The sequence below is a fragment of the Ipomoea nil genome, unplaced genomic scaffold (assembly GCF_001879475.1).
Source record: "Ipomoea nil cultivar Tokyo-kokei standard unplaced genomic scaffold, Asagao_1.1 scaffold3256, whole genome shotgun sequence".
Classification (NCBI taxonomy): domain Eukaryota; kingdom Viridiplantae; phylum Streptophyta; class Magnoliopsida; order Solanales; family Convolvulaceae; genus Ipomoea; species Ipomoea nil.
The window spans coordinates 293,449-302,427 of record NW_017619684.1 but is presented as its reverse complement, the minus strand read 5'-3'; the positions used below and the strand labels follow the sequence as shown (position 1 = coordinate 302,427).

Below are 8,979 nucleotides of genomic sequence, written 5' to 3'. Positions count from 1 at the left end.
AAGAGTCACAAGAAAAAATGCAAAGCAACCAACACACACCAGAAATGCACAAAAACAGAACACACCGATGCACAATCGAGAACAAAAAGCAACAATCCTTGCCAATGAAAAACGAATGAAAAAAAAAAAAAAAACAAAAAAAAAAACATACCTGGCCACTCAGAACTGCAAACAGACCAAAAAATGCAAAGAAAAATGACAAAACTGCAGCCAAACCCAATTAACCCACCAGCTTGCCATAAATGCATAAATACAGTAAACAACGGTGCACAACTCATAACAATCCACACCAAGCCATTACAATGAAAAACAACAGCTAAAAAAGATAAACCCAACGACTCCATACGAACGAACGACCACAAACATGATCAAAGACGGATGCACGGAATCCACACGTTGAAACTACAATGAAGTCGGAACAAAATATCTCTCAAGCACGAGACGCAACAAAAAATTGGATACACAGTAGAATAATGAGAAATCCTACCTTACCTTAATTACTCAGCCTAAAAACATGCATAACGACCCAAACCAATTAAAACTATGAAAGGAAATTAAATCAAAATTACTAAAAACACCCAAAACCGTGCAAAAGGAAATTAATTAAAAAAATCCTAACCACACATCAAGACAATATCTAAGGCTAGGATTAATCCACACACCTCATGTGGGGAAGTGTCCTCATTTGATCCTTAATATATATATATATATATATTTGGTAAGCTTATGTAGGTTAATGTATTTTTTTTACATCGAGTGCATAATTTTCCTTCTTCAATTGCACAAATTTCTTCTTCAAGTGCATAATTTTCGGACCAAAAAGACAAACACTCCCTTTCTCCACTAGGAAGAAAAAAGAAAAGATAAGAAAGATTTACGTTGTCACACTCCTCAAAATCCTCCTCGTAGTAGATGACACACAAATAGAAGCTAAGAAATTTTTTTAAAAATTGGTCTCTATAGTTTTTATTAGGACTATATTATTAGTATTAGACTAGAACTCTATTTCGTGTCTATATATTTGTACTCTCAGACTTTGGTATTGAATACAACACAATCTATATTCTCATCTGGTATCAGTTATCTAGGTTTTCTCTCCTTGAACCTCTCGGTACTCATTATGACAGCTCTGTTCTTGGATCTTCTGAACTGACTGTTACCGAGGTTCCTCCAATGCCCACCGGCAATAGCCTTTCGTCGGCTCATCACTTCGTCCCCTTGAAGTTAACCTCCCGAAATTACTTATTCTGGAGAACGCAGATGCTACCGTTTCTGGAAGGTCAAGGCCTTCTTGGTTTTATTGATGGCACTATTCCATTCCCGAATACGGCGCCGGCGGCTGCTTCGACCGCCGACAGTGATGCGTCAACCGCCTCGGATCTCTCGGCACAGCAACTCGCATGGAGACGGCATGATAAAGCAACCATGTCCATGCTGATCTCGTCCTTGTCGGAGGAGACTTTCCGCCTTGCCATCGGCCGAGCCACGTCCCGGCAACTTTGGCAGGCCATCGAGCAAACCCTTAGCTCGTCGACTCGCTCCCGGTCTTTGCGACTGCTCGACGAGTTGTAAGTGTTACGGTAGGGCGACTCCTCCATCTCCGACTACCTTGGCCGTGCACAGATGCTGATAGATGAGTTGGCCCTTGCCGGCCGTCAGGTCGAGTTAGACGATCAAAACTTGTACGTCTTTCGCGGCTTACGGCCTGAATTCCGTCCGTTGGTGGCCACCTTGGCGTGAGAGGCTCCCGTTTCGTTCACGGAGGTGGCAGATTTTTTGGTGTCGCAAGAATGGATTTGCTCCGACGACGGTGCTGTTCTCGGCGCGCCGACCGCAATGGCAGTGAGCCGTGGAGGTTACGGTGGACATGGCGGTGGTTCACAAACGTGGGGTGGAGGCGGTCGTGGCAGAGGCAACCGCCGCCGTGGCCGGGGGCGGTCTGGTTCGAGCCCTCAGTGTCAGATTTGTAACAACCAGGGTCATTCCGCTATTTTTTGTTGGCAACGTTTCTTGCCCTTCGCGGCCCCCTCAGGCAAATGTGGCCGTTTCTGGTGGTGATGATACTATGGATGACCCTTATCAGTGGTTCCCTGACACTGGTGCTAAGAATCATGCCACTCCTGATTCTTCCTTATTGACATCTGCGACAGGTTATGATGGTCTAGAGACACTCCAAGTCGGCAATGGTATAGGTTTGCTTATTGTTAATGTTGGCTCCACTTCGTTAGCTACTGATTTTAGGTCCTTTAGGATGTGTGATGTCTTGCATGTTCCTGATCTATCTTCCTCGTTATTATCTATTCAGCTTTTTGCTAAGGATAATAATGTTTTCTTTGAATTTCACCCTTCGTGTTTCTTTGTGAAGGACATTATAACCAGGACAGTTCTGTTTAAAGGGCATGCGTCCGGGGTTCTTTATGCTTGGCCTACTTCGTGTCCAGCTCTAGCTGCCTTTGTTGTTGCACGGTCTTCTTTCGTTTGGCACATGCGGCTCGGGCATCCTCACTCCCGAGTTTTGCGTCAGATTTTAGTGTCTTCGTCTCTTAGTACTTTTAATTCTAGTGATCTTCCCAATATTTGTTCATCTTGTCAATTGGGAAAATCGTCTCGTTTTCCTTTATCTTGTGTTGAAACTATTAGTACGCAACCTTTAAAATTAATATATTCTGATATTTGGGGCACTGCGCCATTAATCTCTTCAAATGGCTTTAAATATTTTGTATTGTTTGTGGATGATTACACTCGTTACATGCGGTATTATCCTATGCGTGCTAAATCTTAGTTGTATGCCATATTTGATAAGTTTCGGTCACTTGTTGAACGTTCTTTTTCCCACAAAATTCTTTCTTTTCAGTCTGATCTCGGGGGAGAATATAAAAAGCTTGGCTCCACTCTGGCTTCTCTAGGTATTCGTCACAGGCAATCCTGTGCGTATACTCATGAGCAAAATGGGAGGGTGGAGCACAAACATCGGCATGTTGTTGAAACGGGTCTGGCTTTGATGGCTCAGGCGTCTGTCCTGTCTCATTTTTGGGATTATGCTTTTGAAACCGCTGTGTACTTAATTAATAAAATGCACACTCATGTATTATCTGATAAGTCTCCACATTATCTCTTGCATCGATCTCCTCCGTCTTATTCCTACCTCCGGGTTTTTGGGTGTTTATGCTTTCCTAACTTGCGTCCTTATAACCGCAACAAACTACAGTTTCGGTCTTCTCCCTGTGTCTTTCTTGGATATCCTCTGTCTTTTCGTGGCTATCGTTGTTTGGACACTAACACTAACAAGTTTTTATCTGTCGCCATGTGCGATTCGATGAGACTATCTTTCCTTTTGTTGCTCGTGTTGATTTACAGGTTTCTACACCGAACCCGGAACCGTGGGCCGTTGCGCCTTCACTTGCTGGAGGAGATACAGTTTACCTGGATGACGCCACGGCCGAGCCCACTACCGAACCCGCTGCCTCGCATCACCAGCCGGCTGCCGCTACCGAGTCCGTGTCCAGCGAGCCGACCGTTACGGAGTAGCCGGTTGCCCGGCAGCGTGGTCGGCCTTGTGGCCGATCTTGTCGTGCGGCGTCGACGTCTCGTGGCCGGTCTCATGTAGCTACACAGAGCATGGGGCCGTATGAGCATGTTGCATTAACCATTGTCGTGACTATTTGTAACACCCTGTGTTACGGCCTTCAAACCCAGATTAATTATGGAATTAATTCAGTAGATAAATAATTAAAAGAGACTTAAACTGGTTAGAATCCCCTTATTAATTAATGTGGTCCATGATGGATCGTGGGCCCTTGCCCATATTAAAGACAACAAGCCCGATAGGAATAAAGAAAATAGACCTTCTGCTATCCAGACTCTGATTAGGATTTATGACTCTATAAATAGGCGATTAGAAAGCAATTAGAACCCTCTCACCTCTCATAACTCTGAATACACGGATTGCCCAGGGAACCTAGCCAAAGGAATTCCCCACCACCAAGCCTAGGAAAATCAATCAGGAGGAAATCTTGGGAAAGAACCTTAATAGCCAAGGGAGGATTAATTAAGACTAAAAGGTAACCCATGTCTTACAAAACCTATTTTCCTTACTATATCTTGATTATTGGCTCCTCTGATAATTGTGTGTGTGATTCTGTGATTGAGTCTTGTTAGAGCTTTGCCTAGGGTTTATGTTGTGTTTATTTGATAATCTTGATGATCTTGATGTTATGATTGATTATATGTGTGATCTTGCGTTTGGGCATGTCTAGAGCTTGTCATTAGGGTTTATTTGATGGAATCTTGGTGTTCTTGTGATTCTCGTTGTTCTTCCATGATTAGGAGTTGATTCTTAAATCTTGATATATTAGGAGCATGTGTTTAGGATTTGTTTGTGTTGGTTCCTTGGCTTAATTCTTGTGGTTCAAGTCCATATTGTTTTTATTGTGTATTAGGATGTATTTGGACTTGGTTTTGGGTATAATTGAGGAATTCCCGAGTTAGGAAAAGTACCAAGTTACAATTGTACCAGTGGGGGGTCGGTGGGGGGATGAATCCCCACCTGACCACCCGCCAGAACAGACTCGCCATACCAGCGAGTGGCCGGCGGGCGGTTGACCGCCCGCCGTGTACCCGCTGGTGCATAGCCGCCCACCGGCGGGTGGTCGTCCGCTCGCTGGAACGGGGCGGTGTATTGTGATGTTTTACCCCGCTTGTTGTTTCCCCGTGTCCCGTTGTGCCCTGTTTGATGTTTATGAGTCTCGTTTGATGTTTTGGGTACCGTTTTAGGAGTTGTGAGTCTTGGTGATTGCATGTGGTTAAGTTGGTATCCCGTTGGCCTAGGATGACATTTGTATGATCCCGTGTGTGTCTTGTGGTTGTCTCATTATCTTGGGAAGTAGAGTTTAGGCCGTATCCTGTGGGTTGCGCGTTTATGTTGATGACGTTTGTTGATGAAAGTCTATGTGATTATCGTGTCCTTCCCTTTGACTACCCTTTGCTATGTGTTGATGTGTATTGATTGTTGTTGTTATTGAGCGGTGGCCACTGCGTTGATTGTGCGTGTGATTGACTGACTAATTGTACCTGATGATAAAGGGATGTGATTGGTGGAAAAGAATTGTTGCAGTTTGGCACAACAAGTGCCCGGTTATTGTGTTAAAGGCACAGACCATTCGGTTATTGTGCTGAAGGCATGGACCAACCTTGATTAGTTTGCTAAAGGCATAGATCAAGTTATGAGCGATATGGTGCCATGTCTTCGTGCTATATGCAAGACCCCTTGATTATAGTGCTATAGGCACGGGTCATGTGTTAATGGTACTGCGGTGCTATCAAATCGGTGGCATGTTGGAGATATGTTGGAGGGGAGCCATGAAGTGCTCCGGAGGGATAAGGGGGTGGTGTTATAAGGGTGGTCTGGAGGTACAGGTTGGAACTGAGATAAGGATGGAGAGGAGTAAAGGTTGGAACCTGGTATAAGGCCGGATTGTGATATGATTGTTGTTGTTGCTGTTGTTTGTTGTTATGCCTTCTTGTTGTTATTGATTGTTATTGTTGAGCTCTGTGGTTGTCTTATCCTGCGAGCTAGGATGTATGCTAGTACCTTTGTGATGATTCGTAATGCTAAACCTGTTATTATGCCTTGGGTCTTGATCTTGGTTTTAAAGCTAGTGTTTGTTTAGGATTATATACGTATTCCGGTTTCAAAATGGTTTCTTATATCTACCTATATTGTACTTAACGTGTGGGAGTGGGTTACCAGCATTATTCGCTGACGGTTGTTACACTGCATGTTTTCAGGTGCATATCAGTAGCTTCAGGGTGCGCTAGATGGACATGAGGACCTAGCTTAGTTAGTTTAGTATTTGTTGGTTGGCCTGCGTGCCTTGAATTGTACTCGATTATGGATTTATAGATTTATACTTTGTATAGTCAGTTAGCCTGTGCATCAAAGTTCTTTAGCTTGGATGTGGCATAGCACCCCAACTCGTATGCTTAGTTTATGCTCTGTTTGGGAATTAATGTTAGAATTGCCTTTATTTCGTGGGTTTTAAATGTTTTAAAAATTAGGGGTGTTACACTACTGAGCCTACCTGCTAGTCTCAGGCGGTTAAATATCCCGAGTGGCGTGATGCGATGGACTCGGAGTTTAACGCCCTGGTGCATAATAATACGTGGCAGCTTGTCCCTTTTGAAGTGGGTGCATAATAATACGGTGCATAATCAAGTGGGTGTTTAGAACCAAGAGGAAAGGTGATGGTTCAATTGAGCGTCACAAGGCTCGGTTAGTTGCCAAGGGATTTAATCAGGTTGCCAGGGATGACTTCTTTGAGACTTTAAGTCTCGTGGTTAAGCCGACTACGGTACGCCTTCTTTTATCCTTAGTAGTTTCTCGTGGATGGACCATTCGTCAGTTGGACATCCACAATGCTTTTCTGAATGGCAACTTGGCCAAGACTGTGTACATGCGCCAACCACCTGGCTATGAGGATAAAACACTGCCCGGTCATGTGTTCTTGCTTCAGCGTTCTCTGTATGTGCTTAAGCAAGCACCTCGTGCCTGGTTCACACGGTTGCATGATTTTCTAGTTTCTGTAGGCTTCTCGCCTTCCAAGACTGATGTCTCTCTATTTATTTATTCACATGGCAATATCCGACTATATTTTTTGGTTTATGTGGATGACATTTTGATCATGGGTTCTGATTCGAATCATGTAACTACTCTTATTAATAAGTTGGCTCTTGAGTTTAACGTTTGTGATATGGGGGTGCCTTCCTTTTTTCTGGGTATTGAGATTGTTCCGTTGTCTGGAGGCATGCTTCTGTCTCAGCAGTGGTACATGAAGGATATTCTCAAACGAGCAGGTATGGTGGATTGCAAACCAGTGGCCATGCCAGTTTCGAGTGCCAAAGCCGTGGACGGTACTGAAGTTCCGTATGCTGACCCCACTCAGTATCGCAGTGTTGCAGGTGCTCTACAGTATCTTACGGTAACCCGTCCTGATCTCTCTTATGGTGTTAATCATTTGTGTCAGCGCACGCATGCTCCCACTACTGCAGACTGGGCGGCCCTAAAGAGGGTGCTATGGTATGTTAATGGGACACTCAATCTTGGTCTTCATATATCCTCTTCTGCCTGTCTTGACATTCATGCGTATTCTGATTCGGATTGGGTTGGAACTAGTACAGAACTGCACATACGTGACCATTGAAAAAGACATTACGCGACCATTGTACAATGGTCGCCTATGCGAGGTTTGCGGAAAGCCATGGACTTTACGCGGCCATTTCTAAATGGTCGCGCATTGTTGGTAATACGCGACCGTTCTTGACCAAGAATGTTCGCGTATTGTATTTTTTTTAAATTCAAAGGTAAAACGCGGCCATTTCTAGCTGTACCTGTTAGGCTAGGAACGGTCGCGGATGAGTTTTTATTATTATTATTATTATTTAATTAAATTCCCTAATTTTTTTTATAATTCCTGTACCTGTTACAGCTTAGTAAAATCCTATCAACATTACTCCACAATACAATTTATCTATCAACACACTTTAAAACAATACTTTTAACACACAATGCAAATACTATCATCAAATTAAACACAATACTCTTAACACAATGCAAATACAATAACACTTAAAATCCTCATACTTTAATACAATAATATCATCAAAACATGCCCAACTCAATACTATCATCAAAACAAAATACTTTTAATCAATAAAATAAAAGTTATAAGCACTCGGAAAAGAAGAACTTTGACCAATGCTCACAAAGTTCATTTATGTCGTGGAGAATACGGACTATCGCTTTCAAATGCCTACAAAAAATTTAATTAATAAAATTATTAAATATGTTAATTAATAAAATATAACTTAACTATACATAGTTCTATTTAAAATTCACTTCCCCTTCCAAATTATCAACAGATGAATATTTTGTCACGATGTCATACATGTATCGCATGACATAATATCCACCTTCATGACCTCCCGGTTGTCTCGGGCACTACAAAATACATATATTATTTTACTAATTTAAACAACTTATTGTAATTCAAAATATCACACTAAAACTTAAATTCAATTTTCATACATACTTTGCATGGCTTCCAATTGATGTTCTTAACCCGTGCACTCGTAGGAACAGAGCGAAATGCCCTATAATAATTATAAGCATACATAAAAATTTATAAATAATATCATAGCTACTAAAATACTTATATAAATAATAAAGTATTTACTTACAAATACACAGAGCCTTTAATTAAACCTATGTCGAGATTAGAAGGCAAGGAATCCAAGATACATACGTTTTTTGACCGTATGCAAATCACCAAAAATAACCAATGAGAGCTACATTTAAAAGCACAAATATATTAAAAAGTCAATATCTAATACTCCAAATATAAAGTTATAAGTTATATTAATAAAATATAAGAACAATTTTCTTACTCTTGATGATATGGTGCTAAAATAAAGTTTTTATCTTTGTGTTGCTCCATGACGTGAACGAAATATGATATAACTTTGCGGGAACTGCTTTTAAGCATAGTGTGGGAAATCTGGGTCAGACAGACAAATCCGATTGACTTAACTTCATATTGATTGCACAACTGATTAAGAAATCTGAAAATTAATTAAGAAATAATGAATAAGAAATTTCACTAAATATAGGTAAACATATATATATATATATATAATACAGTAATAATTAAAAAAAAAAAACTTACAGTATAAACACTTGTATGATTGAGACATTAAGTCAATTCATCATCATCAAATCCTTTATATCATTCATCATCACAAAAATAAAACGAGTGTTTTGATGATGGAAGATTGCTTTATCCAGCTCCAACTCAATACAGTACTTACCAAGTGGAAAGCCTATCAACAAATCCACTAAAAACTTGCAATTCTCCCCCAAGTGCAGTAAGACATCATTACCAACAATGGGAGCTCGTGCACCAGTAGTAGATAGATCAACACTTT

General features: G+C 41.4%; 1 long non-coding RNA gene across 1 annotated transcript; it reads right to left on the bottom strand.

Moving 5' to 3' along the window:
* Positions 1-7,910: 7,910 nt before the first annotated feature.
* Positions 7,911-8,271, bottom strand: LOC109169173. The gene is made up of 3 exons (XR_002052188.1): positions 8,236-8,271; positions 8,088-8,148; positions 7,911-7,996 (listed from the first exon to the last, which is right to left on the bottom strand). It is a non-coding gene; the product is annotated as an uncharacterized LOC109169173 (long non-coding RNA).
* Between the last annotated feature and the right edge of the window lie 708 nt (positions 8,272-8,979).